The 11405-nt window shown below is 38.0% G+C and overlaps 1 pseudogene; it reads left to right on the top strand.

Annotated features, from left to right (window-relative positions):
* The first annotated feature begins 304 nt into the window (after positions 1–304).
* On the top strand, positions 305–603 carry LOC122118231 (annotated as a pseudogene).
* The last annotated feature ends 10802 nt before the right edge of the window (positions 604–11405 follow it).

The following is an 11405-nucleotide window of genomic DNA, read 5'->3' as shown; positions in this document are numbered from 1 at the left end:
ATGCTGTTTTAATAAACTTTGTCTGTACCTACATGGTATGGTCCACGGTCTGCCTACCAGCATGTTCCCAAGTCTAGCTGAGGAATCAGCAACACTAAGCAAGCACTCTACCACTAAGCCACATTCCCAGCCCCGGTTGATTTTAACAATCCAGATGTTTCTCTCATCAGCTTATTCTTCATTAAAAAAAAAAAAAAGTAACAAAATCTGGAGGTGGCTTTCTTCACTTTGGCGATGTGTGTGAGCAGATGAAGTCATCTGGACCTAGAGCACTGCACTTGGGTACCGAAGATCCAGAGAGACTATGACTAAGAACAAATGAAGAGGGCAGAAGTCCAGGATCATGTTTCACATAACCAGCCAAAAGAACTTCAAGGATAGAAGAAAAGCAAAACTAGTTACCACTAATCTAAGAAGATAAACATTGTGAATGAAGAAAAAAATTAAGAGTGAATAAAGCTTTTGTTAACATTCAGAAAGAACTCAGACTTCTCAAAAGTTCTTGCTGGAGAACCTCTGCAAAAAGAGTTGATTCCTCAGCAGCATCCTGAAAATGAACCGGTTAATTTTGGTGAAGCTACACAACTGATGGTACAGTTGTAATACTCTCCCCAAGACATCAAAAATATAAATGTTTTATACAAAAGAGAAAGAAATCTGGAGGCCCTGAAACACTGTAGGAGCTTCTGGAAGCAGGACAGATTCAATATCTTGAATCTATCTTCAAATTGGTCCAAGATTTTTCTTGCATTCTTTTCATTAAAGGTTTATATTCAGTCTAAATTTTATGAAATAATATAGAAAATATTTACTTATAGTTTACTAGGAGTTTGCTCATATAAAATGTTTAGTCTAGTCCCAAATTATGTTTTAAGTACTACTAGGCACTTTAGATTCAAGAGAATATGCAAAAGTTATTCAAGCACTTTAGTACTTAAGCAATGTCATCTCCTTTGCTTTCCTTTCTTTTTCTTTTTAAAATTACTTTAAAGAAGTTGTACAAAGGGATTTCAATTCAATATGTCAGTTTATGAGTACAATGTATCTTGATCAATGTTGTTTTAAAATTGATGTTGTTTAAAAAATCCTGCACTAGAACCAGTTTTCTTTCTATAATGGTGGCATATGCTATTCAGCCAAGTAGAAATAAAGAAAAGCATTTCAGATAGATTAGTTCAGAGCTCTCAATGTCTTCAAAATCCCATGGGATTTCTTCTTTTCTTTTTCTTTTAATGATCAAAATTTTCTATTTGACCACACATTCTTTCACTTAAATGACTTATCTTGGCTGTCACATCAAAAGCATTTGTGATTCAGTAAGTCAAAAATTAAAAAGTCATTTTGTCAGTTTAATTTTCAGTGATCTCTAACCAGTTGCTATAGTCAGTTGCTTTCATATACATACATACATACATATATACATATATATATACATACGTACATATATATATACATATGTATATACACATATATAGAGAGAGAGAGAGATACATGTATAGATATATATAGTCAGTCGTAGGACCTGAACTCTGGGCTTGGGCTCAGTCCCTCAGCTCTTCACCTCAAGGCTAGGACTCTACCACTTGAACCACGGCATCACTTCTGGCTTTTTCTGCTTATGTGGTGCTGAGGTATTGAACCCAGGGCCTTGAGCATGCAAGGCAAGCCCCCTACCACTGGACCACCTTCCAAGCCCCAGTTATCTTCTTTTAAAAATGAAAAAAAAAAAAAAACTCAACAACAACAAACTCAAAACACTGTCCCAGGAAGGCTCATAGTTTGATTCTATTTTCTGATTGAGAATTTCATAGCATAAACATGTATGTGTTCTCTGACTTTATATGATTTGGCACCATTGTGCTTTGATTTAGGGGGGAGGGAGGCAGGGAGTCAACTTTCTCTCAAGACTGGTGCTCTATCACTTAAAGTATACCTCTGCTTCTGGGTTTTTGGTGGTTAATTGGAGATAAGAGTCTTTTCTGCACAAGCTGGTGGCTTTCAAACTATGATCCTTATCCACTTAGGTAGTATAGGTCAGTTGAGGGCATGCCTTGTGGGTTTTGAGATGCTTTCTGGTTTTCTGTTTCAAGATGGAGCTTTCCTCTCACATCAGCTTTAGTTACTGTAATTCACTGACCAATCTGCCACAAAAGTTCCATCATAGCAAAGCCAACATAAAAACATTGCCTTTGAATCTCCAGAATTGTGAGTTCAATTACTGTGTGTGTGTTTGTGTGTGTGTGTGTGTGTGTGTGTGTGTGTGTGTGTGTGTGTCCATACATGCACACACAGTAGCCCCTTGGGCTTCAACTCAGGATCTTAGCATTGTCGATTAACTTTTTCACTCAAGGCTAATCCTCTACCACTTGAGAACCAGCTCAGCTTCTGGCTTCTTGGTGATCAGTTGGAGAAAAGAGTCTCACACCTTTTCCTGCTAGCTTCTAACTGCAACCTTCAGATCTCAGCCTCCTGAGTAACTAAGATTACAGGCAGAAGCCACCAGTACCAGGACAAATTAGTGTTTTCTTTTTAGTAATGTTACTTTTCCTTAGATACTTTATTATAGTAACAAAACCAGACTAATACACATCAACATTAATTTTCTATTCTATTCTTGGCATCCTGTATCTCACTTAAACTAGCCAGTGGAATAGCACCCTACCATAGAGAATATCATCCTGACTGGGCATATGACCTAGATGAGCAAACGTTATCAATGGATTTCTTGTGTTGTCATTGTAGATGGATTTCACACAGAACTATAATCCTTTCCTAATATATAAGTAGCTGTCTCATTTAATCTATTTCATTCAAAACCAAAATCCAAGTAGTTCACATTTTCTTGAGACTCTTGCCCTGAACCCAGTACCAGTTTTATTTTGTTGTTCGTTTGGTTTTTTTAGATGTTTTGTTTTTAGATGAAATGAGTTCTGCTTTACTGAAGATGAAAAGATCATGTTTTGTTTATATTAAGTGAAGGAAGCCAGGCCCAAAGAAACATAGGTCCCATGGTTTCCCTTCTTTGCAATAACTAGTATATGTCTGAGACAAGCAGAAAAGGTCAAAAGCTATGTACATATGACCATAAGATAATGCTAAGCAAAATGAACCCCAAGATAGACACACAAGTAGTTTTATCTTTTTTGCTACTGTTTTTTAATGTATTTATAATGTACTATGTGATTTTTTTGTTTCTTTTGTATGTTTTTACCCCACAGTATAACCCCTGTTTTCACTGTATTTGATTCTGTTGTCCTGCAACTTGTATATATATTTTTTCTAATTTGGGGAGGGGAAGGGAAATAACAAAATGCTTAAATAAGGACACAGGTTGACCCATTGTAACAATGAGATGTATAAGACACTATGTTGAAAATAAACTTTACAAATTTGGGGTGGGGAGGAGTTAGGGAGGAGGGAGGAGGAAAGGAATGGTAGAGAAAAACAAAGGAGGAGGGGCCTGGAAAGGTGGCTCAGTGGTAAAGCGCTTGCATGAGGTCCTGGGTTCGATTCTCCAGCATCACATAAGCAAAAAGAAAAAAAGCCGGAAGTGGTGCTGTGGCTCAAGTGGTAGAGCTCTAGCCTTGAGTTGAAGAGCTGAGGGACAGTGCCCAGGCCCAGAGTTCAGACCCCATGACTGGACCCCCCCCCCGCCCCCCCCCCCACCAAAAAAAACAAAGGAGGAGGTAACAATGCTGGATAGGAAATGTACTCATTACCTTACTCATGTAACTGTAACCCCTCTGTACAGTATTTTTACAGTAAAATATATTTTTTTAAAAGTTCATGTTTTGGTAGAAAAATATGTAGTTCATGAAATCAAAAGAATATTGCATCATATAGAAGGCTAAAATTAGAATCAATTCTGGTCATTTCTAGCTGGCTAGCCACCAAGAAGTTTTCTTACAGTTCACATGTTACTTCAAGTTCACCTAAGGTGCTAACCTTGCTAAGCTTTCCAATCTGTGATTTTGTAACCATTTATATCCAGATATAGATGTCACATTACAAGATAGACTATTAGGGATTTTTTTCTTTGTTGTGTGTGCTGGTCCTGGGGCTTGAATTTGGATCCCTGAGCACTTTCCCTGACCTTTTGTGCTCAAATCTAGTGTTCTAACACTTGAGCCTTAGCTCTACTTCCATCTTATTTTGATGGTTAAGTGGAAATGAGAATTTCACAAAGGTTTTCCCTGCCTGGGCTGTCTTCAAACCCCAATTCTGAGATATAAACTTCTTGAGTATCTAGGATTTCAGGCATGATCCACCAGTGCCTGGCCAGTTATATTTTTTAACTAGTGCTTTCCTCCATCACCAAATGTGCATGTAATTTCTATTTGGTTGTTTTAATATTGTTATGTGGGAATTAGATTGTGAGAGGTTGAATCAGGAGTCTTTTTTTAGAAAGCCAGTGACTACAGACAGACAAGTGTCCATAAGAAACTTGCAGCTTTGAATATAGTTAATACTGTTAGAACATTGAGCTATGAGGGTCGTAGTAGGGTAAAGAAAGAGCAGAAAAACAATTCCAACAAACAAGATTAACTTTAATGAAGAGGGTAACCATGAGTCAGGAGACAGGTAGCATGGCACAAAATGGTGGCTCAACTGGTCAGGGCCTAAATAGGGTCATATTTAGGGGGCAGGGTCACAGAGAGCTCAAAGGTTCAAACAGTCTCATGAGTTCATGGTACAGGTCCAGTAACATATTGTCCAATCCCTACCCCTGCTGTAAAATGCAAAATCAGAAACAGAACAAAATGATTGATTATTAAAAATAGGGCAAAGCATTAAAGGCAGAATCTCTTTGGAGAGAGAGACTCCAGGTTAGTTATTAAAGGGAAATTCCAGAGGTATAGATTTAAAGTGAATTAGGGAGTGTAATAATAAGCAAGTTAAAGATCAGGTTACTAGAATGTGGTAAATAACAGTAGAATTCAGGAAAAGCCTGGAAACCCTGGAAGGTGATCTGGCCTTAGATTTGGTAAATGGAAAGCTTGAAATGTGTTTGGCAACTAGGAAGCTTGGAATGTGTTTTGGTAAATAGGAAGATTGGAACATGTTTTGGTAAATATCAGATAAACCCCTATCCGGGAATCAAACAAAGGGAGAATCCAGAATGTGAATGTGGTCTATGCTTCTGACTTACTACTTTGTTTATTAGAAATTGCTATTTATGATTGTTGACTGCTGATTCTGCTTCTACAAGACCTGCTTGCTATTACATATATCACCACCTACATGTGGCTTTTTTCCATTATAAGCTATGCTGTGAAAGAGTTTGGCTGCTATACTTCACTACCTGATGAGTGTGGTGTAGTCATCATACAGCTAATAAAGACTCCTTTCCCTTTTATCTGAGTCAGTGGATGGATTTTCAGGAACCAGTATTCAACACTTGCCTCTAGGAATTCAGGCATACCCATGACCTTGGGGTAGAACACCTTCATCCACCAAGAAGCCAAGATGTTAGAACCAATTCCCTGTCATCTACCACACAACCAGATGGCATCAGTTACACCCAGTATCCTTATTTCAATACAAAAATTCTGATTTTTTTTTTTTGCCATTGGTATTTTATCTTTTTTTTAAATTGTGAAAATACTGTACAGAGGGGTTACAATTACATGGGCAAGATAATAAGCACATTTCTTATCAAGCATTGTAGCCTCCTCCTTTGTTTCCCCTTCCCATCCTCCCCTGCCCCCCCCCCCAATCCTCCCCCCCCCCAAAGTTGTAAAGTTCGTTTTCGACATAACAACTTGTACATCTCATTGTTGCAATGGGTCCACCTGTATCCCTATTTAAAAAATTTGTTTTGCCCCTTCCCCTCCACAAATTATACCAACATCAAATACAGTGAAAGCAGAGGTTATACTGTGGGGGAGGGACATAAAAAGCAACAAAGAAATAATCTTATAAATGTGTTAGAAACAATCGCATGAAAGAAAAAAAACATTTGAATACATATCTTAGGGTTCATTTCCCTAACATCAACTTATTTGACCTTTTCTGCTTGACTCAGACATATACTAGATATTGCAAATAAGGGAAACCATGGTTATCTTTTTTTTCTAGTGAGTTGCTTTTTATTTCTCATGGGTTTTTTGACATCTAATATTTAGTTTTTATTAATGTGTAACCTTTTTTTCCCATATATATTTGTATTGTGAAAATACTGTACAGACGGGTTACAGTTACACAAATAAGGTAATGAGCACATTTCTTATCAAGCATTGTTACCTCCTCCTTTGTTTTTCCCTACCATTCCTCCACCTCCCCAACTCCTCACCTCCCCACCAAATTGTAAAGTTCATTTTCAACACAGTGTCTTGTACATCTCATTGTTACAATGGGTCAATCTATATTCTTCTTTAAACATTTTGTTATTTCCTTTCCCTTCCCCAAACTATAAAAATGTATATACAAGATGCAGGGTGCTGGAATCAGACACAGTGAAAACAGGGGTTATACTATGGGGGAAGAGCATGCAAAAGAGACAAAAGAATCATATAGTGCATTATAAGTATGTTAAAAACCACAGCAAGCCCAGAGTTCAAGCCCCATGACCAACTCTCCCCCCCAAAAAAAAACAATAACAAGAAAGATAAAACCACTTGTGTCCCTATCTTTGGGTTCATTTCGCTTAGCATCATCTTATATGGTCATATGTACATAGCTTTTGACCTTTTCTGCTTGTCCCAGACACATATTAGTTATTGCAAAGAAGGGAAAGCATGGGAACCTATGTTTCTTTGGGCCTGGCTTACTTCACTTAATATAATTTTTTCCAAGTCTTTCCATATCCTAACAATTTTTTCCTTTAAAGAAAATAACATAGCCTCTAAATCCAAGGTCTTGTGACTCCTCTTTAATACAGATCACAAAGACAGCATCTACTCAAGTTTATAATTTTGTAAAAGATATCCAGACCAAACTTCAGTTGCCTCTTTCTTCATGGTTACAGCATTTGTCTGATGTACACTTTGTGTATACTCACTATTTGTAGTGAGTCTTCTTTCAAACAAATGTAAATAAACTGGTACAAATTGAAAGTTTTTATCTAGTTATAAGCTTGTGGAAAAAGGACAACAAATCCTGAATTGGGAATGTCTACAACTTCCATACCTATTATATGCATGACTAACATTCAGATGCTTCTGTTTTGTCAGCATTCAATGTGCATATTGCATTTAATATGCTGGTCCCCATTGCATGTAGTCAAAACTAAATATTGGAATTGTTAGGGAAAAGGATTCAAGAGATGAAAAGAATAAAAGCAGACAATGATACTGACCTCATAAACCAGATCAACTGCAATGACAATTTAAGAGGGATGCCATAGTTGTTTGAGGAGTGTCAGGTGACATAAAGTGTAATGGAGCCAAGGGTGGAGGGACTTTAAGTAGGCTGATTAGTAACAGTAAGGTCGCAAGTAGCTGGAGTTTCAATTTTGAAACATGCCTTGAGAGTTTGTGGTAATGGCCTGAAATGGCCTAGTTCTGGGAACCTATTATGCAGGTTAACAATCAGCTAAGTGTAGCCTTCTTTAAGGAATTGAGGGGCCTGTCACCTGAGAGGTAAGGGTGGGGGAGTGGGCTTTTACGTTTAGATTAGGATTCTTAGCTGGAGAATTTCAGAATTGGGGGAAGGAGGGTAGTCACTGGGCCAAGCCATAGGAGCAACACTGAGTAATGAGAACCAAGGAGATTCCCATCAGCAATGCTTTTCCAGAAAAATAGTTTCCTGGACCATCCTTACACTTCCTGTGTTTTGCTCTTGATTTTTCTTGTTCAATCCACAGTGAGAGGGGCCTAACTTATTTCGGACTCTTGAGATGGCAAATCTGGTGTCTGTTTCATCATTCTTCCATCTCAGCAATACCTTCATAGACATTATTAAGTAATGCTCTTTACCTCTTATCTGAGTTCTCGGGAACACTTCATCTGTATGTTTTACTCTTTAGCTGGTTTAGACTGACAGTTTCTATCTGGCTGATTTCCTTCTTTATTCCATTTGTATTCCTTCTCATCTCATTTGATCCTCTAACATACTGCACCACTGGAACCTTTATACTAAATCACACAGTCCTTCTTACTGGCTTCTTTTGACACTTTATACCAGTGGTTTCCAAGTGTGATCTGGAGTTATCTGAAACCATTTCAGGGGATATATAGGGCAAAAATAAAATTTTAAATAATATACTTGGAAGACATTCAGATTTAAACTATCATTTATTCCTAGTAATGTACTATAAAAATCTAGAGATTTTGATGGGGCCTCTCCTACCAACTTCTCCTACCAACCTCTGCTGCTCTACTATTTTTCTGAAATTCATCAGAAATCCCCCACCCTGAAGTGTAAACTAGCCATGCAGGTATCTATTTCACTGATAACCACAGCATTAGCTAGGAGTGGAACAAGGGTTTCCAGCAGGGATCCTCCTGCATACTGGGACCTGTTGGGATCCACCCCCCATTCCTTTGTTTACTCTTTTTTCTTCTGTGCCAGCACCAAATCCAAACCTCAAGCCAGCTTTCTTAGACAATCCCAATTAAAATGTAATCTGACCTAGCAGTGGTCAAAAGGACATGTGTGACCTGAAACTGCCTAATTAAAGAAAAACACATGGCTCAAGCCTTTGGTCTTTGAGAATTATCTCCTCTAAGCTGGTGGGCCTAAAATAACGTTTCTATTCCTAGAAAGTTATTCAGTGTATTTGAGACTTGTTCTTCCTGCAACATTTGGACATGGAAACCATGGATTAGAATCAATCTTCTAAGGACTCTATGTAATGAGGCTCACCTACAATCTCAGTTACTTTGGTGGCAGAAATTAGGAGTATTGTGGTTGATGGCTAGCCCAGGTGAAAAGTTAGCCAGTGCTCATCTTAACCAACAAGCCAGACATGGTGATACATTCTTATAATCACAGATATACAGGGTGAGATAGGAAGACCACATCTGAATCAATCCTGAACAAACTAAAGGACCATATGATGGGAACAGCAAACAACTTCTGCCATTAGGCCTCACTATCATAGGCCCCAATGGGGACTTGTGTCATTACAACACCACCTAGGTTTCATTGTCCTGTAACCGACCCCTAGAAGAACCCATCAGCAACAGCAACAGCTTCCTCCAACAGCCTCTCCTCTCCCCTGTTTCTCCTGTTAAAAGCTCCAGGTCTGTATAAGAAGCTCCTAATCTCTCCTTCTCTGGAACATGGCCAGAACACTAAGAGGCCCTCTCAGGTTTTCTCTGCCTGTCATAAACATGGCTTCTATCTTGATTCTCATTATCCACTGAAACCTTAAACATTTTCCTTACACTATATCACAAATGAGCAACTCAGCTTTATGTTCATTCTATACACAAAATTGACAAATTCTCAAAAGCTATGTAAGAAACATACAATATACAATATGAAAGCTCTTAATGTGCTCACTAGCACTGTAAAGCTATCCTGAAACTAAACTGGTTGAATACCACTGCTCTACAATGTGAATCAAGCTGTTAGAATTTTGGGAAGATGAACTTAGATGAGACTAGTCCAGATGTCAAGGCTTCCAGCAAACTGGCTATGTAAGTGTAGATTCCTGGACTCAAGCACAGGAAAAAGATGTGCTTTGTAGTTCTTTGCAGATGATGGAGACTTTGTGCTATGATATCATTGGAATACACTTGCATATGAATGTATACAGTAGAAAGAGAATTAAGATTGACTCCCAAAGAAGAACAACCTGGAATGGTTCATATTAAAAGAAAAGTTTACAAAGAATGCAAGAATGGAATGAAATGTCCAAAGACAGAGAGAGAGAGAGAGAGACCAAGAGAAATGTGTTTGCAAAGAAAATAATGGTCAGTGTCACTGCTTCTAAAAGATCAGGAGGAGACCTATCTCATGGGGCAACAAAACAAAACTTTGAGAGCCTCCTGAAAGACTTGGGAACCTTAGGAGAGAAAGGCTGGCAGAGGAGGCATTTAAATGGCTTTAGATAAAATAGCAGATAAACTTTTGGGAGAGCATGCACACGCTTGTGTGTGTGTGTGTGTGTGTGTGGTTCTGGGGCTTGAACTCCGGTACTGAGCACTATCCCTGAGCTTCTTTTTGCTCATGGCTAGTGCTCTATCAAAATGAGCCACAGTGCCACATTAAGGTTTTTTGGAAGTTAATTGGAGATAAAAAGTCCCATAGACTTTTCTGCCTGGGCTGGCTTCAAACCTCTACCTTCATATCTCAGCTTCCTCAGTAGCTGGGATTGTGGGCAGTAGATATGAGCACCCAGCAAATATGAAAATTTTGATACACTTACCCATTTGAGGTATTTATTTAAGAAGAGGAAAAGTAATTGTGCTAGTAGGGCCCAGAGGACAGCTCACAAGTCCTTTGAGTGAGATAGTCTATTTACTGAAATATGTATATGTTATATTCATTATATATACATATATATGTATATATGAATGCCTATAAAATGTGTGTATACATATCCTCAGCATCTATTATCTGACACACCATGGAAACATTATCCAAATTTGTTTCTAATTAACTAGTTGATCATCTTTTTTAGAGCTTCCTAATTTAAAAAAACCTATGGCTTGTAGTTTCTTATAAAAACAGTCATAAAGAGCTAGCTCTTATCCCATTTGAAAAATTCTATTAAATGACTATTTTAATGAAACATGGCTATAAATGTATATCATGAGGATAAGGTAGTATCACATAAACTTCTGAAAAATACAGATCACTTTCAATTCTCAAGACCATTCATTTTGTGTTCCTCACTGTATAGGAGGATATATGAGACTCATTTTTATTTCAGGTCAGTTGGAGCAGGCAGAGAAGAAGACAGTCACTAACCATGGTAATTATAAGAAAGGAATTGATTTTTCAAAGACATAGTGATATGTTTAGTTCATATGCCTATGTGTATCTAGTAAGACTCTGAATGCCTAAGTAGGCATCATTATTATTAACAGTAATCTTTTAAAGATCTATGAAGCTGGGGCTGGGAAGGAGGCTCAGTGGTAGAGTGTTTGCCTTGCATGCATGAGGTCCTGGGTTTGATTCTTCAGCACCACATAAGCAGAAATGGTGCTGTGGCTCAAGTGGTAGAGCCCTAGCCTTGAGCTAAAGAGCTGAGGAACAACTCTCAAGCCCAGAGTTCAGGCCCCATGACTGACACCCCCCCAAAAAATCTATGAAGCCCCCACAAAGTAAAATCATCACATAAAATCATATGCTCAGAAGAAAAATAGAATGAGCTAAATTACAAAGGATAGGGATTAAAATTTATATGTCCTATTCACAACTCTTCAATTATTTTCATTAGATTATTCAAACATCTGTGTATAAAATATTTGTTATAAAGAGAAGTCACATAGGTGCTTGGCTAGTAAAAAAAA

This window comes from Dipodomys spectabilis, unplaced genomic scaffold (assembly GCF_019054845.1).
Source record: "Dipodomys spectabilis isolate Male_0828 unplaced genomic scaffold, ASM1905484v1 ptg000147l, whole genome shotgun sequence".
Taxonomy (NCBI): Eukaryota; Metazoa; Chordata; class Mammalia; order Rodentia; family Heteromyidae; genus Dipodomys; species Dipodomys spectabilis.
This window is presented reverse-complemented; position numbering and strand designations above follow the sequence as displayed.